Below are 27,342 nucleotides of genomic sequence, written 5' to 3' on the forward strand. Positions count from 1 at the left end.
AGATATATACTGTATGTATATGTATATATAGGCCTATATATATATATATACACACTGTGTATGTGTTTATATATAGACTCAGTATACATTTTGTTCTTCCTTATATTCATTCACACACACACACACACACACACACACACACACACACACACACACACACACACACACACACACACACACACACACACACACACGGTAGTTGATTTAAATAATCTTTATAGATAAGATTTTTTATGGGTTTGAAAGGGATCTCTTATATTATCCTATACAGTAAAGCAGTAGTATTGTGAAATATTTGTACCATTTATTTGAATCGTTTTCTATTTTAATTTATTTAAAAATGTCATTTATTCCTGACACTGGAAGCTGAATTTTCAGCAACATTACTCCAGTCTTCAGTCACATGATCCTTCAGAAATCATTCTAATATGCTGATTTATTGCTCAAGAACATTTCTTATTATCATTGTTGAAAACAGTTGTGCTGCTTGTGTAATATTTTTGTGTAAAACTGTGATAAATTTCCCCCCAGAATTCTCTGATAAATAGAAAGTTCAAGGGGATTTAATTAATCTCAATTAATAGAAAAGCTGCACGTATAATGATTAAATCAAATTAAATGTAATAAACACAATTTTTTTTATTACTTTAAAAACAACTTTAGCATGATGTATGTATGTGCTATATCTTTGTTTTTTTCCATATTTTGACTTGATCTTTGCTTGTTTTTGTACAGATGGGGTGATATCACTTGAGTTGCGTTTATTTGTACAACAAATGTGAGGACAGATGAGCAGCAGTGAGAAGCTCAAGGGAGTGACGGTGACATCCACTGCGTTCAGGTCAGTGTTCAGGTCAGTGTCCTCCCTGGACATACACACCTGTCATGCAAGATGGCACAAATCACATGTGACATAAGAGAAAACAGGGCAGATTGTCCAAGGCCAAAAGTGTGACACACTGCAGCCTGTGGCGCGTCGGACATGCGATTTGTACCACTGTAACACTGTTATGATTATGACATCAGCATCCGATTCCCTTTTGCACGGGAAAAAAAACAACTTTTTGTTTTAGGTAGTAAACTTTTACACATGCATGGCAGACGATCAATTTTCAGTTTGATTTTCTTTTGCTTTCGCCACGTAACATTAAATGGCACGTATAGTGGTTTATTTGAAAAACGGCGACTTGAAAAGAGAAAGGAAAAAAACAGGGCAGCGTAAACATGGTATGGGGAAACGCACGGCTGGCCCGGAGCTCCTGGAGGAGTTGATTTCAGCTTCACTTCTAAAAGTCTCTTTTAAAGCTTAATGGCCTTGATTACTAGAGTCTAAGCGTTGAAAGAAAGAGGGGCGATCACTCGCTCTCATCAGCTCGCACTCAAACGACTGCAAACTCTGCGAATATAATTAACTAAATTAAAGCGCTGAGCCCACAAGTTCTTCCCCTGCAAGCCCGGCTCATTTACATGCCGGATGTTTGTAATTTAAAAGAAGAGGCCTTTGGTTTCTCTGTGTGTTTGGGAAAATATGAAGGCTGGGACTGGGGGGATGAAGAAAGAGAGAAGGAGCAAAGAAAATTAGTCAAGTTGCAGAATTTAGGAGCAATAATATGCAAAAAGCTGAGGAGCATGTTTTCATAACAGCCCTGTGGTTATGAGTGAATCGTTAATTATTAATGGGATCTTTCACCCTCTTTGTTTCATCCTATCACGTATTCCAAAAGAAGAACAATCTGAGAAACTTCGAAAGAGCAACGTCTGTATATTTTACAAATAACACAATGAATTCATGCCCCCGATACACATCAAATGCAAGTCGCTGAAAATGTCACGCGCGAGTGTGCAGACAGGTGGAAATACTTAAATGAGTAAATGTGCTGTAACTTAAATGTTTACCACAGTAATCTGAGCTAAGTTGTGCTGTTTTTCGGAGTAGAAATGTGTGTATATAAAGCTCTTTGCGGTAGTGTGACATCATTAATAATTCTTCTTTAAAAAAAATGCAATGTGATCTTTATCTTTCCAACTCCTTTGTTCTGACAACCCCATATCTCTTTTTTCTCTCTCTTTATCTCCCTTTTTTCTCCTCTTCACATGCTCAAAAGTATTATAATCATCTGTGTTTATTTTCCAAAATATTTCACAGATAAAGCATTCCGAGTGAAGGATTGCCTTAATATCGTTGCCGAAATTAAATGATAATTAAAAATTGTTAGTTTAAAGCAATTGCCCTCCATAAAACTTAGATTACTTGAACATTAACCACATTTCATTTTTATGGCTTTACCCAAATGATTACTCAATAATTTTATGTACTTTCCAAAGCGTATGTCAGAGAGAGAGAAAGATAACCAAGTTCATCGTCTGTAGTGTAAACACACGGAGTCAAATTAAGTATGTCTATTTCAAACTTTTTTGACAATAGCAACGTTAAGGTAACAATTCGAATGTGGCAGCGTGAGGCAGTCTGTCAAAAAAAAAATTCCCTGTGTTGCTCTGCCAACATCTGCGTTTATTTGTGATATTGTTTTTCTTCTCTCGGTTCTTCAAAGACAGAGAAAGAGGGATGTGTGGCGGAGAAGCTTGGGGGCAAGCTGCGACTCTCCTGCGTTGCCTGTACGACTAGTTTCCTACATTACTTAGGGGAAAATTCCTTTTCCCAATTCAGCCTGTCAGGGCCAATTTGGGTGAACAGTAAGCATGCGCCTCCCGCCCCTCCCGTTCGGACAAGCTGCTCATCGCCATGGTGACAGCTTGATTAGATCATCAATCCTGGCCGTGAACAGCGTTCTTCCTGAACACCTGTGCGGCCAGGTCACCCAAGCCTCTTAGCTACCGTTGTTTGTGTGACCCCCACATGCAGCTCCAGCCTGCAGTAACATCAACCTGGAGTGTAAAAAATGACCCGCGTGTGTAAGTGAGACAGATAGAACGAAGAGACGGACTCTTTCAGAGCTGCTAATGCAGGATAAATGTAAACAATATGTTACCGTTGCTGATGTAACTTCCTATTTCTCTCAGTTTGCATGCAGTGAGAGAAAGTGTGGCGTAGCGTTGTATTTCTTAAACTTAAAAGTGATTTGAATACATCTACCTGAATGTGTGTAGGTGTTTCGATAACTTTTTAATGCCCCTGAATGTATTTGGGTGTTTCTTGAGTTTTAAAACTTTATTAAAACTTTTGCCTTTGTCATTTAGTTTTGCTACTTGGTATATTAAGATTTTTATTAAGCTAAGTTTTGAAATCGCAACAAAAGGTGAAACAAGCATAAACCTTTTATTTAATTTTGTTGTTGTTGATATTTTCACAAATTTCCACAACAACCAGCAAATTTACTTTGACGTTTTATTTTACTGCGTTTTAGTGTAACGCAACTCGTACTTGGTTTAATGTACTTGGTTAACTAGATAAAAAGACAACAATATTATTGAAAATCATGTTTAATATAATCTGAGCTGTGATGTTTAAAAAAAAATAAAAAAAAATGAAAGATAAACATTACTTAGTAGTTTTTATAATTCATATTTTGAAGCATTTCCGGTCACATTGTAATTTTGTTAAATTATTGTTAAAAGTGTGAAATTAATATTTAGTTTTGTGTGTTTAGTATACATAAAATGCTTGCTATAAAATTAGCCATAGGAAGAATCAGCCATTTAAAAAAATAATTGTATTAAATACAGTACAATACATAATCTGAGATGTGATGGAAATTACATGTTGTTGGTTCATAAAAAAAAAAATCACAATTTTAGAATTCTTCTGTTATGCATGTATAGTCACTGTTAGATGTTAGTGAGAGCGTGAAAAGTGTGTTTTATTTAATAGTTTTTACACAGTTAAAGAAACACCCTTCTATTTTTTCCCCCATAAATCTCTGAAATTCTTTGAAAGTAATTTGCATAAGCCATCAGACTTTGGGAATATGTTCTAATGTACTAATTAAAACGTAATTAAATGTCCTATTGAGACCCAAGCACACTAGCGAAACACTATCTGAAAGTGAGATTCTAAGAGAGAACGTCGTCGGTGGATTGAGCGCCATTAAATGAGCCCGCTCTCGATAAACACTCTGAACAAAGCGCTGCCCATTTATGCAGCGAGTCATATATCACAGAGGCTGAGATTAATTCTCCCCGGGCGTTAACTGGGTCTCCTGCCTCAAGTGTGTCTTTAGGGTAGTTACGAGTTGGGATCATACAGGAAGTGCTCTGCTAGTTTGTCCTAGCATCAGGCTAAACACGCAGATATTTGACAGCAAAGTCAGCAAAGTTATACAGCATTAAACTAATTGTGTTGATAATGTTTGATCTTTTTTTTTTTGCTTTCAAAGGCTAAAATACTTATTGAGAATGTTTTGTTAGAATCAGCAGTTTTTTAGTTGCTGGTTAACTACGCAAATAAGTTGAGATAAATTAGCTCAAGTACTGGACACATCACTAACTAGAAAATGCAGTTCGACAAACAGTTTGCATACCAGGAATTTTCTGTACAGTTTATTCAGTGAAGAAAAGTTTTAAAAAAGGAGAGGCAAAAATTAGTTTGTTCCACTTACGCACACTCTCATTCATTATTTTGAAACACCTTGCAACACCAGAGGAAAAAACACATCAGGTTTTATGAATTAGCAGTTATGTGTGAGCATATTTTTTCCCTCTGATGTCCTACTTTTGAGAGGCTTGTCCTGCTGAGGGTGAGTGGAACAAGAACTCATTGAAGATTCTGTGCTGACACCGAGACCTTCCCTTGGTACATTCTTGTCTGTCTGGTACATGCTAAGAAGATTCAGTGATATCACTGCTTTTTTTCTGCATATACAGTCGGATAAATCAGGCCCGTATTTTGCTGTTTGTGAAATGCATGGATTAAAAGTTTGTACTAGTAGTGACCACAGCTATCATCCATCCATCCATCCATCCATCCATCCATCCATCCATCCATCGAGTTGTAGAACAGTTTTAATATTCAGTCATGCTGATAAAACTATCTAAATAGCCTTGTTGTAGATGACAATTTTATAATAAAAAATTTAAATTTCTATGCCAAGTTAACATAGTTTTATATATTAGATGTCAACGCATGCGAGTGTAAAACACTATCTGAAATGCAGTAAAGTTGTCTTCTCAAATCAACGGCACATTCGGCTACTAAAAATGAGTTAGTACTTCCAGTAATACTTTTTTTGTTTATTTTCACGCTGATGACAGATTAGGTTTTAATGGCTCCATGCCAATTATAAGACTGTTCGATATCATTAATTTTAGGCGACGTCTACATTCAGCATCTGTATTATAGTAAACAGCGGAAAACAACAGTTAATTCACATGATGATGCTCATTTGTTTGTTGGTTATTAATTGCGCCTGGGCAGTTTTTTTTCTCAACACCAATAAACCAACAATAGTTTTCAAATCACCTGAAAAATGAGTCCAAGGACGAGGCGGCCCGGAGAAAGGCGTGGTGCCCAGCCTGAAAAACGATCAGCCGCATTGACCAAGATGAATGGAGCTCAGATGGGTTTTAATTAGTGCAGCTGGGCTCATTAATTATAAACCCCCAATACAAATATTGTTATATTTGAGGAAATTTGTGATTTATTTTATTTGGTTGGCTGTTAGATGGAGATGAATGGTAGTTCGTCGTAAATGTTGCAGGGACACAAAAGCGGATGAAAGGAGAGAAAAGAGAAGATCAGCCACAGGGCACATCGGTTATTATTCCGCACACAATCAAGTGAAACAAAAGGGAAGTAACCGCAAATAACCAACGAAAAGCTGCGTAACAATCTCACGACTGCCTTTAATCTTAAAGGTGAAGTTTGTGCATGATCCAAAACAACCCTGGAGCTTAAATCTGTTGTGAGTTATAAAGCAATCCAAACTAATAAGACTTTTCAGCTGTATATTTATACAACTGGTGTCTCAGAGAATAACATACAAATAAGTTTTTTTATTTAAAGAATTGAACTTCATTTACAGTGGCATCAAAATGCACACTTAAAAAAATGCATTTGTGCATATATTATATACAATATATATGAATAAGTGGCATTTATATAAACACACACACACAAGCGCACACACACACACACGCACACGCGTTTAATGTATTGCACATATATTATGTATATATACACACTGTAGCACAAAAATAGTTTGTAAAATGTTTCACAAAGCTAATTCTAAATAGATTAATATAATATAAATATGTATAATACTTAGTTTTTCTGTTTTTCCCACTGTTTGATATTTTCTAAAGCAGTGACACCGGGCATTCGTAAAATCGGCATTCGTGTGACTTTAGTGTCCAAAAGTGAATTTTTGTCTACTGTATTTGACCACATTTACTAAAGATGCATGTATAGCACACAGTGCCATTATTTCAAAGATCTGTCTCTTTTTAATCTCCCTACTGTATATTTAGTAACATTTCCCTTCTCTTTCCTCCACTACTTTGTCCCTGCTTTTGTTACTTTGTCCAACAAACTTCACTCTTGTTCGCGTCAGCTGCATTGGTTGTGTGTGAGAAATGGAGCTGCGGTGAATCACGGCGCTCTGATTCGCCCCAGCCCAGCGTGACTGTGGAGCGCCTGCCGGAATCCAGTGGAATGTGCCAGAACTGAAGCTTGCTCGGCCCAGTCATCCTTAGCAGGGAGACATTAGTTACGATACATTATCTGAATGGCCTGCCGTCTTTTCAAAGTAAACCTCATGGATTTTAGCCTGTCTCTTTTTTTTTTTTTTTACTCGTGCGCTAGCGCACACACACACACACACACACTAAGAAGCGTGCACATTCGAGTGGACACACGGGAACACCTATAATAGGCTTACACGACCGCGGTTAACTCGCACACCCTGCAATTACAAACATACAAACACACACACACTCACTCTTTATGTGGACCCCCACCCCACCCCCCTGCTCTCACTCCTTGGGCTATAATAAATTTCTTTGAAACATGACTCTACACATGAGGGGATGGCAATCTAGAGAGCAGAAATTAAAATTTCATTATTTACTGCACTTGTGTTGCAGGGTGCAATTAGTATCTACAGAGCATGGAGCAGGAATATTTAATCCTTTCTTTCTTGCTTTCTTTCTTTCTTTCTTTCTTCCTTTCTTTCTTTCTCTATCTCTCTCTCCTTTTCACTTAGAAAAAAGTGTGACCATGGTAACTGCTGCTATGACTACTGCATTGACCTTAGGACATAGTGGTAAATTGTGTTTTTTTTCTTTCTTTTTTTTTCTGAGTTCTTTTCTGTAAACTTAAGCAGTGAAATAAAAAGAAAGAAAACGAAAGAAAAATAACATCCGGGCATTGGATTAAATGCAATCATTGTCAGCCCACAACCATGCCATTTATCAGCGTACTGTTTTGGACTGTATAATAAGTTTCATATATTAATACAATTTTTCATGTTACACCACTGGCTGAGATTCATGACCAGCAGGTGATCTCAGGTGATCATTGAATTACGTGACCTGTAATGGGAGAGAGAGAGAGAGATATGGATATGGGAAACGGAGGGTGGAGCGTGCCGATGTTCTTTTGTTTATGTAAGCAACAATTTTTGAACACTGCGTATATTTAAGAAAATGTTTTAGGAGGTGTTATTCCACTTTTCCTTCTTTTTGGGAATTGGGAACTTGTTCAAAGCATGCTAAATTACACTGTTTGTTGCATTTTTGTAATAGGAAAAAGTTCACAAGTAGGAAAAAAAAAGAAAAAAGTAGCAAATTAGTCACTTTATTTTGCATTAAATTAAAAAAAATTATATAACAAATGTTAGCATTTCAGCATAACAGAATTTAATTGGTGCTTATTTCATTAGAAATGTAATACCAATATGTTAAATGTATTGTCACAAATTAGCATTTCAGCATAACTATTGAAGGAAAACATTGAATATTATTCAAATTTGCATATTTAATTAATTACCAAGAAACAGAATCTGTAATATTTCAGTTTTACTTATTTTTTTGTAGGCTTAATTAAAAACATATTTTCAATGTGGTCTAAGACGTTCAGACTCTATTATATTCATATTTTAAAAATAAGAATGTTTCTTCCTTGTTACTTTGCAATAAAATAATGTATATCTGTAAATATGGCCACCTCACAAGCTCACGTGGACTTAAGAGCATGTCCTTTTCTACCTTTCTTTTTTCTCCAATTTTTGCTCTGAATTAGCAATTATTTTGTGGCCATAAATTATGTGGCATGTGTTCAAATCCACTTATAGAGGGAATAACAGCCATGGCCTTATTCTCTTGAAGCCGTTATCCAAATGTTAACTCCTTGAAAATATTTTACTAAACAGTCCCTAATTCGTTTACGATCGACGTGACTTCTAGCTCAACCCTTACCCCTGTCTGATCCCTGTTCTGACGGCTACTCTGACAGCAACAGTCTCTGTCTGGTCTGAGCTCATTCAAATGATTCATACTGATTGTTCTGATCGTCATAGTCAAGAGGTGTTGTCTTTGGTTTTGAACATTGAAGCTTTCTTTAGTGCCGATCGGCCCTTTAAGTGAAATAACGCATCAAGCACGATCACTGTGATATCCCTCAGTTTTTAACTGATGATCAGGTACAGCTGTAGAAGAAAGTCCAACTCAAAGGTATCTATTAACATCTTCCTGTAAGAAAATGCTAAAAAGGAAACAAAACAAATCTATAAAAAACAACAAAAAAACAAATGAAACAAAATGAGTTTCCTCTGTACTCTAAATCACTTGTTTCCCTCTGGCATAATTAAAATCCAGGCCACAACTGTTAATTTCCTTGATGTGCAGGTCTTATTAGCTTCTGTACTGGAAAACGGCAATAAAAACAACAATAAACTGTGTTTTTAGATGATAAACGAGAGGTTTGTACAGCAACAATGTTTTCTTCGTCTTATTCCTTACCCCCGAGACAAGGCAGGGATAAGTATTCATAAGATGACTGATATCAGACATACAGGATTAAACGATGATATCTGATCTTGTAAAAATCTATTATAACTCATCTTACTTGTTGTTTGTGAATAAAGAGAGTGATTTTTTATAATTTGGGGAATTATAGGAAAACATTGGCATGCGGGACAAACAATTGCTTATTGAACTCATAAAACAAGACTGTTAAGCATAATATTTACACAAAAAATAGCACCGCCATACTTATTCTCATTTATTCTTTTAGTATGTGTGTTATGTGATATAAAAAGTTGGAAGCACTTCACAATAAGGTTCCATTTGTTGGCATTAGTTGACAACATTAGTTAACATGAACTAACAATGAAAAACATTTCTAAAGCATTTATTAATCTTAATTAATATTAATTTCAGTGTTTATTTATACATTATTACATTAGAATACATGTACATTACAATATTGTTGGTAACACTTTACAGTAAGGTTTCACTTGTTAGCATTAGTTAACTACATTAAAGTTAACATTAACTAACGAGAAACAATACTTTTACAGCATTTATTAATCTTAGTTGCTGTTCATTTCTACGGTACATTTACTAATACATTATTAAAATCAAAAGTTGTATCTGTTAAGTAAGGGATAATGTACATCCCCCGGAAGGGGTTTATTCTGCGATAATAACCGTCTGGAAGTACATTATCACGCTTATTATTTTATTTATTTATTTATTTATAAGTTTATTTGTATAGGGACAGTACAAAAAAAACATGATCCCAGTCAAAGCTGGAAAATATGTAATGCACATAGAAAGTTAATTTGCATCTCAGGTCCCTAGAAAGGCTTTTCTAGACAAAACAAAATGAAAAAAAAACAAAAAAAAATGTGTTACAGTACATTACACTTTTACATACTAAAATGATTACATTTAAATATGCGTGCAGTTCTGGTTTATTTTAAACCACCGCTTTACCTTCAATGTAAAGGACTTTATTTCAAATATTGCCTTAAACTCATTTGGCAACAGGTTCCAGAGTTTGGAGCCCTGAACAGAAAAGGCTCTTTGCCCTTGTGTAGTCCTACGAAAAGTAATCCTACAATTCCCACCTGCCGAACTCCTAGTGATTCTACTTGTATCATCCTGTCTCTTTATCAATTTACATAAAACAGATGGTGCCTTATTGTGCAAACATTTAAAAATCAATTTTATATGACAGGTTTTTTAAATTTATAAAACTTAGCATATAATTTTTTTTTAAAACATTGCAGTGATGCCATCGAATTGGCTTTTTATCCATTATTTTTATAGCTCGATTATACAACATTTCAATTTTTTTAATTAAGGAATCACTTGTTTGAGTCCAAACTGTAATACAGTATGAAATGCGGGACAAGATCATTGCATGCATAAAAAGATGTGCTGCCTCAATTGAAATATATTTTCTAATAAGTCTGAAACAATTTAGATTAATCCTTACCATTTTTGAAAGCTTTTTTATATGTTTGTCAAAATTAAGTTGTGAATCTAAACCAATACCTAAAAAGTATCATTATATTACATGATTGCAGTGGCGGGCCGTGCATTTCACACCTAGGCCTTCAGTGATGTCCATTGTCCACCCTGAATTAATAACTTTTAATAGTGTAGCAGCGCACGCACATACTCTCTATAATTGTGAAATTCCTGTTTTTATTTTGCACCGGCAGTTATAGGGTTAATGCGGTGAGTTCGCGAAAGGCCAGGTAGAGAGAAACGAGCGAGTGAGTTCGGCTTTTGTGTACAGTGGTTTTTGCGTTCCGATTATAAATTCAGAAACGGATCCTCATCCCTGTCTTATCCTTCAATGGCTATAGTATTAATGTTTGAAAAAAAGAAGTTGTTTCGATCATAAATTTACAAGAAAAATTAGGAAGAAAAGCATATTCAGCACGGACAAAAACGGGGGCAAAAAATGCATTATACTCTCCAAAACTGATTTTTTCCCCCCACAAAATCCATCATAAATTCTTTCCTAAAAAAGACTTGTACAGGTTTGTCTGTACTTTTCAGTCCCAGCAACCTTTTCTATCGCCATCGAGGCGAGTCGTATTTCTGTCATAAGTTTTAATTCGCTTTAGTGCTGAGAGTGTCCGCTCGACAGAAGCAGTAAACCGGGAAAACACCGCAAAACATGACTATGTGTAACGTTACAGCCGACACAAGCTCTCACACAGATTTTTTAACGATATCAATGAGATCAGCGCGACTTTTGCCTTCAAAATCAGTCCTGGCATAACGTTACATTGCAGTTAGTTCTGTTTTTACCCGGACAGATCGATAGAGATCCGTGACTCTGCGTAACCTGAATAAGGGATTTTTTCCCGGTAGGTTTGAACCTGCTGGTGGTCGAGGAAGGAAATAAACATGAATTTGTGGGTTGAAAAACTATTAAATCTACAGGTATTTTAGTTTACACAGTTCGCAACAGACGCGGTTAGCTATCTCTGACTACCAGTAATAATAATACACGCTCTGACCATCCAATCAAAGGGCGTGAAAATGCCTACGTTATTGTATGCCTGCTAGATGGCCCCGGTGCAATCAACTCGATATCTGATTGGCTGATTAAATCTGACCGATTATCTGATTGGTTAAAGCAACAGTTTCATTGCCATTCATTTAAGCTACAGGCGCCCGCACGATCGATTCTGAAGGCCTCGAAGCAGATATATTTGACCCTGGCAACACATGATGACTGAAATATGATTGGATAAAAGCACTAAAATAAATATACACTACTGGAAGCAGCGCAACCAAGAGAAAAGCTATGACATTATGAGAACGGACTATTGGGAATAATTTAATACTCATTCATAAAAAAAATATATTAAAGTGCAAGTCAGTGATTCTCATAGTGTTTAGGCCAGCAGAGAAGGCCTTGCTGGCCCTGACGGCCCACCACTGCATGATTGTTATATTGATTGTAATATAACTGATTGTTATATTACATGACTACTTGCCACGTAAGTAAATAATTAGACACAAAATATTGACTTGAGTAGAAATATTTGATTAGGTTTTTAAACGCAAAGCTTTCACAAAGAAAGCAGTTACTAGCAATCTCAAGTTCAAACTAGACAAACATTTAAGGGATACGGTACAGTCATACCACTTATTTCACAGCATTTAGCTAAACCATAAATAATTATGGGGATAACAGATATTGATTTAAGATTAAATAGTTTAAAAAATCTTACCTGATTGTTATCTTATAATCCATTAGAGTGTACAAAACAATCATTGCAAAATGGCAGCAGCTGCGTGTGAATGAAACAAGAAAGCAAGTCTGCTATACCCGGATGACATAATTAAATAATTGTACACAAAATATTGATTTGAGTTTTAATATTTTATTAGCTCACCATATGCAAAACTTCCACAAAGAAAAAACATTCTTAGCAATTGTATAGCGCTTCAGTTACACGGATGAGCCTTTGTAATCAGTTTTTACCAGTTGTTATAACATAACGCTGGATGGTGTGATTGACCAATCAGAATCAAGTAGTCCACAGAGCTGTGTAATAAAAACAATAATAAACTTTATTTTCTATAGCGCCTTTAAAAGTAGCATCTCAAAGAGCTTCTCAAGAACAAGATCCAATAAAACACACAATTAAACAAACAATGTATTAACACTATCATAACAGTAGTTAATGCACTGAGAACAAACATTGAAGAATTGTATTTTTAATAACTAACATTAGCAAAGGTTAATAAATGCAATACACATATTTCTCATAGTTCATGTTCACTAATGCATTAACTAATGTTACAATGTGACCTTATTGTAAAGTGTTACCATATTATTTAATAGACCTGAGCTAATGTGAACTAACAATGAACAGTTGTATTTATGAACTAACATTAACAAAGATTAATAAATGCTGTAACTAATGTATTGTTCATTTTTAGTTTGTGTTAGTTAATGCATTAACTAATGGTACCTTATTATAAAGTGTAACCAAAAGTTTGACTCAATAGATAAATTGTACATTTGACAAATAGGAGTAAATGATGTAAATTCACGTGTTATGAAACTGCAGTCAAATTTAGGAAAAGGCTTAGAAAAAGTTATATTATTCTACATAAAGGTGGTCCACCCTCATGTTGGTCACCATGTTGAGATCACATGACCTGGTAAATATTAACCCTGTTATTATTGGACTTTTGATTGTGAAATAAATTACTTAAAGGAGAACTCCGGCGCAAAATGAACCTTTGGTCTAATTACACATTGTTACCTAGTCAACCGTTATCTGAGATTTGTTTTCATGATTATCGAATGTAAATAGTTTTATCTCTAAAAACAGTTTAGCCTATAACGCTAGTATAACGCTAGTATATGGGGCGTAGAGTAATGACAAATAAAAATCGCTTGTTAATACCACTAACAAGGCTCAAAATAGCCCCACACTAACACGGTAGCATAATGAGGGTCCCTACCTTCAAACCGAAGCATTGAGAACTTTGACAGTGTCCAGACAGTTTAATAAGAAGATATTTTATACATACAGTCAACTTCACATATACAAGCAGAAGCCATCTTAGAAAACCAGACTCGATCAGTCGATCAACGAAACGCCGATCCAAATGCGCTGAACTGTGTAGAATCTCATATGGTCCAGCGCATTTAGATCGGCGTTTCGTTGATCGACTGATCGAGTCTGGTTTTCTAAGATGGCTTCTGCTTGTATATGTGAAGTTGACTGTATGTATAAAATATCTTCTTATTAAACTGTCTGGACACTGTCAAAGTTCTCAATGCTTCGGTTTGAAGGTAGGGACCCTCATTATGCTACCGTGTTAGTGTGGGGCTATTTTGAGCCTTGTTAGTGGTATTAACAAGCGATTTTTATTTGTCATTACTCTACGCCCCATATACTAGCGTTATACTAGCGTTATAGGCTAAACTGTTTTTAGAGATAAAACTATTTACATTCGATAATCATGAAAACAAATCTCAGATAACGGTTGACTAGGTAACAATGTGTAATTAGACCAAAGGTTCATTTTGCGCCGGAGTTCTCCTTTAAGGGTGACAAATATTCCTGCAAATAGAGTGTTTCTACTGTACAGTACGCATTAATTTAAAGTCCAAGATTGTCACTGTCACTTTAAGATTCTCAATAAATACTTTAGCCAGTTACTCATTAATTGAGTACCGTGGGCTGTCACATCACCCAGAGCTGGTCTGAGTGAAGAGATGTCGGCAGGCAAACGAGATGTGATTATATCTTTCACTGCTTTTGTTACCCAGTTTAGCTAATAAGTACTTTTCAAACCGTGCTATCATTTTGCGCTCGGTCGGGGAGCGCATGCCAGCGATGTTAACTCGAGTTCCCACCTCAACACTGTTATTAAAGATCTCACTCAGCTCTTCAGGGAAACTCACCTCAGTCGTTCACATCCCAACTCAACCGCCGTATCCGATTTTCTCGAGCCTTGCTCATCCTCTACCTGTCCAATCTCACCCTGCTGTGATGTGACAACAGGTCTGAAGAAAAGATTTTTAAGATTTTTGGGGCATTTCAGGAAACTTTTTCAAGTGTGAATTGAATCCACAGTCTTAGAATAAAATGTAAATGGCTAATGAGTTGCGTACCCTTTGGGTTTAATTGTGGCATTTATTTTTTAAGATGTGATCAATGCTTGGAGATATGGACTTTTAATTTACCTTGGTCTGTTTGTTTGACCGCTAATACAAAACGGCACTATTATTTTAAAGTACTTAATTTAACAGTTTTTGCACTTGTTCAGAAATTGGTACCTTGAATCAGACAATTTTACTGGTATTGGTACTGACTACTGAAATTTTGGTATCGTGACAACCATAGTGACTTAAATGCACAAGGTTCTGACTAGTTAGAATGTTAATAGCTTGTCTTCAAGTGGATTTTTTATTGATTTAGTCTGATGATTGTGGCACCAATATTTGATAGATAGTCGGAGTTTACGGGACTTGATAGTCAATATGGTAAAAAAAAAAAAGGTAATTGTCACGTATATCTCACTATGTAACTTTTGCCCGGTTTCACAGACAAAAGGCTTAAGTCTAGTACCAGACTTAAAATATGTCAGTGCCATTGTGTTGTCACAAGATGCAGCCACCTTCACAAGCAAATTAAATGTCCTAATTTAACTAAGGCCTTCTCCTAGACTTAATCTAAGCCCTGTCTATGAAACCAAGCCTTTATACTTTATACATTGCAACTTGATTTCTCATCATGTCAAACTTAATTTCATCTAATTGTTTTTTCTTCTTCATAATTGAGACTGTGGACCAGATTGACTAAACAGGCCAAATTAGCGTGTGAGTGCAATTCCCAAAAAGTTTTGCGCGTGATCTACTGACGAACACAGACGCAGCTGGATCATTTCCATAATGACCAACACAATCTACCAAGAGCAGTGCAAATTAGCGTCTGGTTTAAGACATTCTTTTTTTGGCCATTAAACAATGGCGCAAATACCAGTAAATCGACTAGTGCAAACCTTATAAATCAGCTTGCATGATTAATTTTAATACTCACATAAATTTTGAGTATGAAAGGGAAACTACTACAAATGCATATGCAATAAGGTCAGCCGCAGAAATAACCCTGTCCATGCCTTTTCACTGCTAATTTTATCTGTTAGTAAATCTGGCCCTTTACGACTTATGACTTGTACGACTTGCAGTCTGTGAGGTAAACTAAATGCTATTGGCTGTTTAAAAGGGGGAGGAGCCATTCAATATGTCCCACTGTAGCTTCCTGTTTCAATGGAAATTAAGTCAACGCATCATACAAAGCTGCGCGTTCCTACTTCAGTGGGCCTTTAAATCTTCTTCGATCTCCAGTGTTTCTCTGTGGTGGATTTAATAAAGACTGTGTTTGTTGGATACTCCGTCGTGCGCTCTGTAACAGCCACACGTTACAGCTATATGGTTGTTTTCTAATATGGTATTGCTGATTTCACATTTTCTCACCCTTATAGTGGATAGAAAAGATGAACTGTGTTTAGCCCCTTTCACACAGCTTTATCCCGGGAAATTGCTGGGAAATTGCCAGAGTGCCTTCTGTGTGAACGCAAACACGTCCCGGGATTGATGCCGGCATGGTTGGGGACCTAGTAAAATTGCCGGGATCAGTCCCGGAACGTGCCCTGTGTAAACAAAAGCCAGGATCAATGCCGTAAGGGGTGTGTCGTAGTGATGCCGCACGTACCATCGCGCGACTCTAGAAAGCTTGTGTTCGTCATCAACAAAGAAAGAACGAAAAAATGTCTGCAAACTGGAACGAAGCAGAGACCAGGGAGCTCCTTACTATCCGCGCTGAAGCTGAGAGCGTTCGCCAGCTTTGTGGAACGGTACGCGATGCGTTAGTGTACATGTTTTCGACGCGTACGTTACACGTCTCATCCTGACGTCACCTGTCTTTATGGGATCTTACCGGGATGTGTGTGAACGCTCTCACAGATCCTGGAAAATCACTGGCAGTGTGAATGAACCAAAATCAAACGATCCCGGGACAAGTCCCGGGTCACATTATCCGTGTATTTTCCGGAATCTCTGTGTGAAAGGGGCATTTGACTGTTTGATAAGTCAGTCAGCTGGCCTGTTTCGGTCTATGTGGGCAGTTCTTCGACAGAATAAGCAAAGACGACCACACATAATGTAGATTTCTATTATCTCCCTGAGTTTGAGGCCATGAACTCCACTGAGTTTTACATATTTGTTAAGGCATAGTCTAGACTAAGTTCTTGTTTTAGATTAGCTTCAATCAGATATTCTTGAATGAGTAATAGACACTAATAGGCGTCCTTACATCTACTGCAGTTAATTTGACTGTAACTTGCGAAACCCTGGGGATTTTAAGGTTAGAGGAATTTTTTTAATTTAGATTAGCATGAGGGTTAAGGTGAGCAGCATCTGGGTTTCACACAAGATCTCTCAGAGTCCTATCATGCTGTGATACCGCAGTGGAAAATAGCACAAGTCTGTGTCAGACGCTTCCAGGTAGAGTGACAGCACTGTGCCGTGGTGTGGTCTCTCTCTTCCTGCCTCTCTCTCTTCTGTGTGTGCGTGTGTGTGTGAGAGAAGATGTTCTGGGCCTGCAGGGGGGCTGAACTGCCAGCTGCCTCATCGTGCCTTTTAAATCACACTCTTCACACACTTCACTCTTCTGACAGCTACTGACACACTGCGTATGTCCTCTGTCCTCCCTCGTTCACTCCCTCTCTCCTTCACTCTCTTTCTGTCCCTGTATCATCCTTCCGATGCAGGGATTCAGGCTCCTGGCTAATCTCAGCTGTGTTTAGAATACACTTACCACCCTTCACTATAGATTTAAAGAGACAGTTCACCCAAAAAGTCATCATTTTCTCACCCTCAAGTCTTTCCAAACTTGTATGATTTTCTGTTTTCTTCAGAACACAGAAAGAGGCAGATTTTGACATTTTAAGCAATTTTTTTTTACATTTAAAATCTTTAAATGAGCAACAGATGGAAATTGAATTTGTTAAACACAAAAAAAATCTTCCTTGGATGTATTTGGTGTGTTCCTGAGAGAAGTTGTGATGCTTAATGTGTGAATGAATCATTCTTTTGAGTCTTGAGTTGCGCTTTTTAATGAAGCTTATGACTCAGTGACTGGATCAATCAGTCCTATTTGTGAACAATTCATTCAGACAGGTTTTATTTACTGGATCAACTGGTTTGTTGAAAAGATCCATCTCTGATTCGTTCACAAATAGGATATCGCTACTGCAATAATTCACAGAAATTCACCACTATTTAATGTGAACTCAGGGTGAGTAAATGATTTAATTTTTTTTTTTTTTGGGTGAAATACGAATTTAACAACAGTCTGTACATTACTGTTCAAAAGCTTGGGGTCAGTACATTTTTGTATACTTTTATTTAGCAAGGATGGATTAAAGGAATAGTTCACTTAAAAATTAAAATTCTGACATAATTTACTCACCCTCAAGTTATTTCAAACCTTATTTCAAAAGGAAGACATTTTGAAGAATGTGACTATACAGTTGATGTACCCCATTGACTTCCATAGTAGGAAAAAAAATACTATGGAAATCAATGGGGTCCATCAACTGTAACTATATTAATGTCCACCTTCTTATACCTTCTTTTTAGAGTTATGTTCTCTGCCGGTTTAAAATGCTTTAAATTCCTCCATGTCTTTATGATTATAGCTGTGGTATAGACTTCACTATTCTTATATAATTTATACGATTATTAAAGGGCACCTATTATGGAATTTTGAAATTTACCTTTCATGTAGTGTGTAACATAGATCTAAGTGAACAAAAACATCCTGCAAAGTTTGAAATATGAAAGTGCATCGTACATAAAGTTATTGTATTTCAAATGTGAGAGTCGACTCTGAGTCATTTTTATGAATCGTTAGAAGACCGAAGCTTTTTCTCTGACTAGATGACGTCAACTTGTCAAGTTATTTGAATACGATACGCCCACTTATTGCGCTCCAATATTGATATTGAAGGAAGCCCAGGGAAAATATCATGGCGACGAGACGCTGTGTTCTGAAGTGCGGCTCAAAAGCAAACTTTTTTCATCTGCCCAAGGAGGAGCATTTGAAGACTAAGTGGCTACAATTCACTATACCACAGAAGTATAGTCCGAGCCTTGTGCTTTGTTCGCGTCATTTTGAAGACGATTGCTTTTTAAATGCAATCAAACTTGGATTCGCGAGCTGGCTGATATTGAAGGAAGGTTCAGTTCCAAGTGTATTTGCATCAGCTTCCTCCTCCGTATCACAACCTGTAAGTGTTATTAATAATTTTTGCTTTTATATTTTATGTAGCATGCTTAATAATTATTTTGTTTGTTGTGTAAGCACCGTTTAGCTTCTAGGTCTTCAATGACAATTGTATTGAGATATGTGAAGTGTTTGTCGTTGTTTTCGGAGTTGTCTAAAGAATAGAGTAATACCTCGTAGTAACGTACCTGCATTTTTTTTTTTTTGTAAAAACGTTATGTTTATGCATCGGGCTAATGCAAACAAAGACTGATTGTGCTTTTACAATATGAACTCTGGGCTATGCTCGCTAACATAACATTAAATTCTTTATCTTATTTTTAGTTTTTTACTACAAACTATAAAGCAGTGGACTATAATCATTATTATAATACAATTTAATTGATAAAAGCATCATTGCACTCCGTGTTAAAAATAAGTATTATCTCTGTAAACACTGCTGGGTCATCTGACCAATCAACGCAGATTAGCGTCGCGCAAAGGAGGGGTTTGAAAAACGAGTCGTTGAACGAATCATTTGGGAGTCGGTGAGCAAATCAGGTAAAAATAAATGCATATTATACGAAAACAAAAGTGTTTTTTGTCATTGCATGCATGTAAAACTGTTGTTGGGGACTCCCACAACAACATTAGGAACATTTTAAATGTCATAATAGGTGCCCTTTAAAACTTTATAGTTCTAGTTATCATCTTTGCTGTGGACATGCCTTTACTGTCACTGAGAGTCTGCTGATTGGCAAACACTGTTTTTTTTTAACATCATGTAAATGATGATTATATTGTGTGTAATGCAGCTTTATGGATTTATTGGGACACTGGGGATGTTCTAATTTACCTTTGCTTTTCATTTAAGATAGAATTGCCCAGAGGTTCAATTATTGATCAAGCCTTATTAATTTAGTGGAAAGTGTTTAAGGGTGGGTTTTGAAGAAACCCTGGACAGTGGTGAGCATGTAGAAGTGGTTATCCCTGGATTTAGGGCTTTGTTTTTAGACTTTCAATGTGAATGTCACATGTCGGCCCGGTCTCTTTCTCAGGATCTCTTCAAATGCCTTGAGTTAGAGGAAGAGGAAGACTCTTTATTCATGGATTTCAGGTTGTTTTTGGATCGAGAAATGAGAGGTTTCTCTGATATTTGAGTCTTATTATCCTGAGTTTTGAAGGACATGCAAAGATTTTATAGTATTAGAGGACATTTTTGTGTTCTTGTACTTTAAAAAAAATAATCTGCCACCTTAGCATCTACAGAGGGGGGGGGAGGGGGGTCATGTTGATGAGCTGTCTCAGCTGACAGTCCCATGTCTGGGCTTTTAAGTCCAGGCCACTAGGGGATGCGGTGGAAGGTTAGCACCTCTGCAGCGAGGTTTGTGTGAAGCTTTTCATTTAGCGTTGGGCTGTGACAAGACCCCTGGCCCAGATAAGCGGAGCTTTGCCTCTTTTACAGGTGAAATCTATTCTCACATTTGCCTCAGGGGCACGTGGACTGTAACAGAGTTTCTCGGCCCCTCTGGGTCCCACCACAAAGCCAGAGAATAAATGGTGAAGGTGGCTGCAGTGGACAGAAAAATCAATGCCTGTTTATACAGACATGACAGTCCTGGAGCCCCTGCAATCGGCCCAGCCGCCCGCCTGCTCTCCCACGCACTTTTCCATTCTCCTGCTTTATTTCTCTCTCTGTCACACCAAAACTGTCTCCTCTAACCTCTCGGAAAGGTGAGAATAGACCCTCAGGTGGTCCTGCATTTGCTTTCTCAGCTTCTGCTGCCTTACTGCTATAAATCCTAGTTCTGCTGTAATCCCATTTCATTCGCTCAGTGCTGTCTAACTGTTAAAGGGCTTTGACTTTTAATTTAATTGTATAGGCTGTACATTACTTTTCAAAAGTTTGGGGTCAGTCAGATTTTTTTTTGAAAGAAAGAAATTAATTTATAAAAAATTCTAATAATATTTTTACAATATTGTTATTTTTACTGTATTTTTTATCAAATAAATGCAGCATTATAAAACCCCCAGGGAAGTGTATAGTATTTATATACAAATGTTTGCCATTATGCCATAAAATAATATTCAAATATTTTCTGGAACAGTGTTTCTGGGTCGCAAGACCATTGTGTGTGGGTCGTGGAGTGTGTAGTCATAGAAACAACAACAAGAAACATAATTCTAAATGATGCGAGACTTTTATTTTGAAAGACGTGCGTGAAAGCTGTTGACTCTTCTGTCAGACGCAGTTTAAGTAAAGAGATAAAACACGTCCTGATTCAATATCTGCTGTCAGGTGAGATGTTGTCAGACAATATGTCATTTTTCTAATGTTATTTTCGAAACTTGTTAGTAAATAAAAAGGCTCTCACCTTAGAAAAACAAACTTTCCTGTCCTGTCAGACTTGTGCTTCCTAAAAGCCACTCGACCCGAATCAACCCGATTCACTTCTTACCTGACGTGCATAAATACAAATTTTCAAAAGAAAAACCCCGACCGACCTGATAAAATTAAACCCGAGTCTGACCTGACAGCATTTATTTTCGAAGCTGACTGGACCTGAACGTAAGCGGCATTGACGTGTGCACAGCCTGCAGCCCTTCAATCAGTAAAGGAAAGTCAGGAAAAATCCCGGTGTCCTGCTGACTGAATTGGTCGCTGCTCCATTACTTTTAATTTATTTTATTTATTTACTTAAGATCTTCCAAGCAGTGAGTCTCAAATCCATGTTGACAGCACTCGTTAAAATGCAGAAGCAACTGTGCGTACAGTCCATTGCACGTAGAAGTGTGGATTCAGAGGGAACTTAGAAAAAGTGAGAAGAGTCATAGAATTGTTTTAAAAAAATAAAATTTTGCTAAATGCTTGACATTGGGCAAGAATTTGGGTCTTCTCGGGTCCATTCGGAAAAAGCGGATTTACATTAAATTACCCAAAACCTAATGCCGAACCCAACCCATGTCCGAGGCACTCATCGAAGTTTCGAACCCACTCGGGTCGCCCTTCGAATTTTCAGGTCCAAGTGGCCCCCTGAAGACCTCTAGTGTGGACATTTTCGAGCAAAAATACAGAGGCACACGCTATATATCACTTCACTATAAAGAGTGAATGAAATTAGGAGTAGGTAATGTTGTAGTTGGTTAGTAAGTAATGAAATTATATATTTTTTAAAACGTAACGGGTACATCGTTAGCTGGGAAGGATTTGTATAAAGAATGGAATTTCATTCTATTAATCACGATCGGTGTCCATATAATTTATTAACAGTTAATGTATTGTGTGTTGACTATGGCAACTGTAGTTTCTGCAACCTTAACCCAAAATAACACTTTTATTGCGTTAGATGCGGTCTAATGATAATCTCCAACTGGTTGTGCCTAGGGCTCGCACAGAGTTAGGGAAGCAAGCATTTAGAATTTCTGCCCCATCAGCGTGGAACCTGTTACAGAATGACTTAAAACTTGATAACTTGGTCTCCTTTGGTCAATTTAAGAGGCTAGTAAAGTACCGGGAAGCAGGCGCAATGGGCACCTGTCCCTGCTTCCCAAATTAGGATAAGTCTATAAAAAGTCTTTTTTTTTTTCTTCGTTGGTCAATTCATTGTAATTCATTGTTAACGTATTATGTCTTGTATGTTCATTGTATTTATTATATTTTGTATTCTATGTGGAACCTATTGCGGCTTTCTTGGCCAGGGCTCCTTCGCAAAAGAGACTTGTCACTGTCACTTTTTACCCAACCGACCAATCACAGTGGAGGAGGGGCGGGACTAATACCACACCGACCAACGGATATTCTGTATCATAGCAACGAAGCGTCTCAACTGAAAAAAAAAAACCCTGCGCTGCCAAAACGCTCTCAAGTGCCCACAGCTCAGTGTTTTCAGCAGAGCGCCTAGCTTTTTAAAAACGCTTTGGTGGACACACGGCCTTATTGTCTGTATTTTTGTAATACAACTTCATAGTATTAACAAAAACTAGTTTGGGAATGCTATTTAATAGCCTTACCTTATACTGTTTGTTCATCAGAATTGGTCATGTTCTTGCAATTTATTTGTATGTTAAGTAAAGTGAGACTTTTAAAGTGAGTGCTTGTGTGTCAACCATTTTTGAGAAATAAATTGGCTTTTATTGAAGTAAAAATCTTTTGTCCCCTGTCATCCCCTTGTAGGCTTCTGGGTGCCCCCAGACCTCCGTGTAAAAGACCCCTTAACCAGCGCCCAAAATACGGACTGCTAAATTGTGCACAATAAACCCAGGAACATTTATTAATAAAGTAAATAGAGTCAGTTTAGATCTGTCTGTAGGCCACAAACTGAAAACAATCAAACAAAATGAAAAGTAAAATTAGAATAAAAATTTTCTTAATGTTAAAATGTATAAAATAAGTGATCAATATCGCCGAGCTGCTGTCCTTGATTAATGCAAATCTGAGCAGAGAGAAGATGACTTGTGTGTGAAAGAGCTCTAATGCTCCTGTGTAATAAATGCTTCCGTAAATCCGTCTGAGCAGTGATGCAATACCAGGCAGACGTGCCATAATTAGGCTTTTTACTTTCATTTGTTTTGTTTTCCATCATTCGCCATCGCCGGACGGCCGTTCGGTGGAAAAGAGGGGGTGGAATCTCTTTGCAGATCCAGTACAGTGCGCTTGTGTTGTATACACTAATAAATACGGAGCGTGTATTTAATGTGTGTGATGTACAGGCATCTGCATGTGTGTTTAGAGATGGAAGATTTCCTCAATCACAGCGTGTGTAATGTGTCAACAATTTGCCTGAGCATAAAAAGCAGTTCTGGGTAAAACGAATCAACTAGGATTCCTCTCTTCTCCTCTCGTGCGATTAGCTGCTATTACAGTTTCCAGTGGAGGATACAACAGCTGCACTGACTGAGGCATTACTGTAGTAATCGGAGCATCTGCTTTTGACATGACTGCCTCTTCTCTCTCCACACTAGTTGCCATCATCATGCCATCATTTTCCTGTTTCTTAGTTCCTGTGCTTTTCTCCCCCCCTCCTTTGTGCGTACACTAAAGCATCCTGTATCTTCAATCTGTCATCAGTGACGTGATCTCACAGGTCCTTTAGTCAAAATATCGAACAAGGTTATAAATATTCATCAGACATCTTTATGGGCTTTCTACAAATGAAACATATTCGCTGTAAATGTGTGCAACGATTTATCTAATTAGCATAGGTTTATTTGATGACTAATTCAGTCAAATCAATCATTTATAATAAATACTGAAATATTCCATAAAAAAATGAGAACTGCCATTTTTGATTTCATGGTGACTTTAAATTACATCTATCTATACTTATCTATTAGTGCCACAATTTTAAGACTACTTTCCTACGTAATTTCCGTATTGCTTTTATTTCCTTTGTTGTTATTTATTTTAAATAATCACACAAAATTACTGTTCAATTGACAGCCCTAAAAATTACATATATGACATTTCCTTTGTGTGTATAGTGTATAATTTTTTTGTTTCTTATGAATCTTTTTTACAGTGAATTAACATAAATCAGAGCACAATTAGATCAGGTTTGTTTATTATAACCCCAAGGAGGCTGTTTTTAGTCATTTTGAGTGTATCTGCGCGTTAGTGACAGAGATTAGTTGAGGGCTTGTTTATGTGCATTATGTGTGTGGTATATTTTTGTGCACTAGAGAGGTTCAGTGTGCGTAAGTGAGTGCGTGTGTGTGACAGAAAGAGGTTGAGCGCTTGAGTGTATTTATACATGATGCGTGCGTGTGTGTACATGCTCATGTTCGTGCACGCAGTTGTGTATGGTGTGTGTGTGCACCTGCTGTGAACTGTGAGGGTCATTTGTAACTCATTCTGATTAATGGTAGTTTGAGCTGAATAAATGAATGAGATGCAGCGAACAGTCAGTCTCACAGCGAGCTCGCAGCTCCACTCAGCACCGTGGGATTGCTTCCTGTCCACAGCTCCACAATTGATTTCCTCATTGCTTCAATTTGTCGCTTAATCTACTGATATGTTGATAAATTTTTCACACTTTGTCAATTAATTTTCTTGAAAAATGAGGCCCAAAATGGCGAGCGCATCAATACAGCCGGGCAGCGATTCTGTGACAAAATTAAGTGATAAAATTAATTGTCCCCCATCTTTTTCCTGTGAAAACAGAACTAATGAGAGTAGCAATTAGACTCACATGTGCTCTCCTCAGGGGGGTTGGGGGTAAAAGAAAAACAATAAAAAAAAACAAGAGAGAGAAACTCAAAAGAAAAGACTGAAATATGTCGGTCTCATACTGCCTTTGAAATGGAGGTTTACCTCTAATATTGGGCGTTTTTTTGTGATCAGGTCATTGATGCGTAGAATCACAGAGCATTTCTTTTTACCTGGATTGTGATTTAAAACTATTCTTAGTAGACAATCTACTCGTCGTCGTAGCAGTAGGTGGCACTGCCACGATCTTCATTTGGGCCATCTATCCCATTCAAATCCAGTTCTATTGATATACACAGTTGAGGTGTGTCAAAATGTAACCCATTTACTTTAATAATGCACATTCCTGGTCTTATTGTACCCGATTCATTAGTACACGTTATTTCAGTCATGAACAATACACTGCCGTGAGGTCGGTTGGTTTATAAATACTATACGATTCCCTTCAAAAGTTTTTTAAAAAAAATGTTTTTAAAAGAAGTCTCTTATGCTTAGCAATGCCGAATGTATTTGTTTAGTTTAAAAAATACAGTAAATATTGTGATTGTGAAATATTACAATTTAAAATAGGTTTACATTTAAAAATATTTAAAAATGTGGTTTATTCCTGTGATAGCAAAGCTGAATTTTCAGCATTCTTCAGTGTCACATGATCCTACAGAAATCATTCTAATATGCTGATTTGGTGCCCAAGAAACATTTCTTATTGGTATCAATGATGAAAACTCTTGTGCTGCTTAAAGTTTTAGGAGAAGAAACTATGATACATTTTTATTTGAAATATGAACATTTTGTAACATAAATGTCTTTACCATCACTAATGATCAATCTAATGCATTCCCTGAATAAAAGTATTTATTTCTTCTATAAAAAATCTTACCGACCCCACACTTTTGAACAGTAGTGTATATTATATATCCTCTGCTGGTAGTTGTTGTAACTGCACCTGTTTCCAAAAGACATGTTTCTCTATGGTCGGCCATTTAAGGGTCTACTCACAGTAGGCGATCTGAACCGTGCCCAAGCGCGTTTGACCTCCAAAGTCTGGTTCGTTTGACTAGTGTGATCGCTCCGTACTGTGCCCGGGCCTGGTTCGTTGAACCATTTCTGGCCCACTTGGAAGAGGTGGACCAGAGCACGGTTCCGTTGGTCTCGGGCACGGCACACATGTAGTGCAAGCGCTAACCGCACCGGAGCACAGAACAGCTGTGCACTCCTGTCATCATTACGACAGAAAACATCTTCTATTACTAATTGGATACTATACTTTTCAATTCATTTTATTTAAATTGAGTATATTTAGGTTTATAACGGGTCTGATTCTCACCTTATTGATGAACAGGAATTGTAGTTTGCGAGTAAATCTGAGTCCTCCGTAATAATCTTCTGATACGTGCAGCACAATCAAGTAAATCCCTGCGTGGCATAACTGGTAAATCTATTTGGCGGTCTATTAGCGAAATCACTTTTCTTTCTGTTTCCTTCAAAACAAAAAGTTGCATTGTAAATGACGTAACAATGAAGGTACAAGGAAACCGTGCCTAGTGCGAGTACTAGGGATGCAAACGATTAATCGATTATCGATTAATTGTCGATAATACATTAATCGATCAAACTTATCGATCATCGATTAAGCAGGTTCATGCGCGTGCGTGCTGCTCAACCGCGAAACACAAGCGAGCGCGTCGGAGTTATGTTTGGGACTGTTTTACACCTTCATCATGACTATAAGTTTGCGTGTGCTTTCGCAGCCTTTTGTTTTGTGCAAATGTAAGTTGTAATAGTTTAATAGGTGTACGTTTATTATGTGTATTATGTGTATCTATATCTGATTTATTTTTTTGCCATTTTTTTTGCATAAATCTATTAATCAACCTCAGTCCTGTTCAAAACTACTAAATGTTTTTTAAAAAAATCAAGATTTTAACTCTTTAATTGCCAAATTCATAAATTATGTAACTGATTTGGGAGGGGAAAAAACACAAAATTACTTATTTTCAATATAAAATGTGATTGTGGACTGGATTTTTTTTTACCTTTTATCACAGTCTTGGACATGTCAAAGATTAGAAACAACATTGGTTTTGATGCATTGATAGTTTTTGTGCAGCATCAGATTTTAACTTTTTCTCCCTCATTTACTGTTCGTGGCTGTTTTTGCCCCATTGACTTCCATTATAACCACATTTTTTGATTGCAAAGCCATGACACCATAAAATCGTGCATTTTTGATTGTTGGTGGTTTTCCCTGTTGGGAAGAGGTAAAAATGTAAATTTTTACTGTTGATAACCAGGTGGCACAATTAACCCTTTATATAGGCCTGTGCAAAAAAAAGCTTAGTTTCTGGCTTTTACATGGAGTTATATGGAGTATAATAGCATAATAAAGTGTGTGTGTGTGTGTGTGTGTGTGTGTGTGTG

The 27,342-nt window shown here is 37.0% G+C and overlaps 1 protein-coding gene across 2 annotated transcripts in view; it reads left to right on the forward strand.

Annotated features, from left to right (window-relative positions):
- tshz1 (teashirt zinc finger homeobox 1) overlaps positions 1-27,342 on the forward strand; it is a 283,121-nt gene that overhangs the window by 88,653 nt on the left and 167,126 nt on the right. The window contains exon 4 of one of the 2 annotated variants that reach the window (XM_079590047.1): positions 736-841. The gene's annotated coding sequence lies outside the window, so the exon portion shown is untranslated. Of the gene's footprint in view, positions 1-735; positions 854-27,342 lie in introns of both variants that reach the window. The other variant, XM_079590049.1, reaches the window with a different exon arrangement.

Source organism: Phoxinus phoxinus, assembly GCF_949152265.1.
Source record: "Phoxinus phoxinus genome assembly, chromosome: 19".
Taxonomy (NCBI): domain Eukaryota; kingdom Metazoa; phylum Chordata; class Actinopteri; order Cypriniformes; family Leuciscidae; genus Phoxinus; species Phoxinus phoxinus.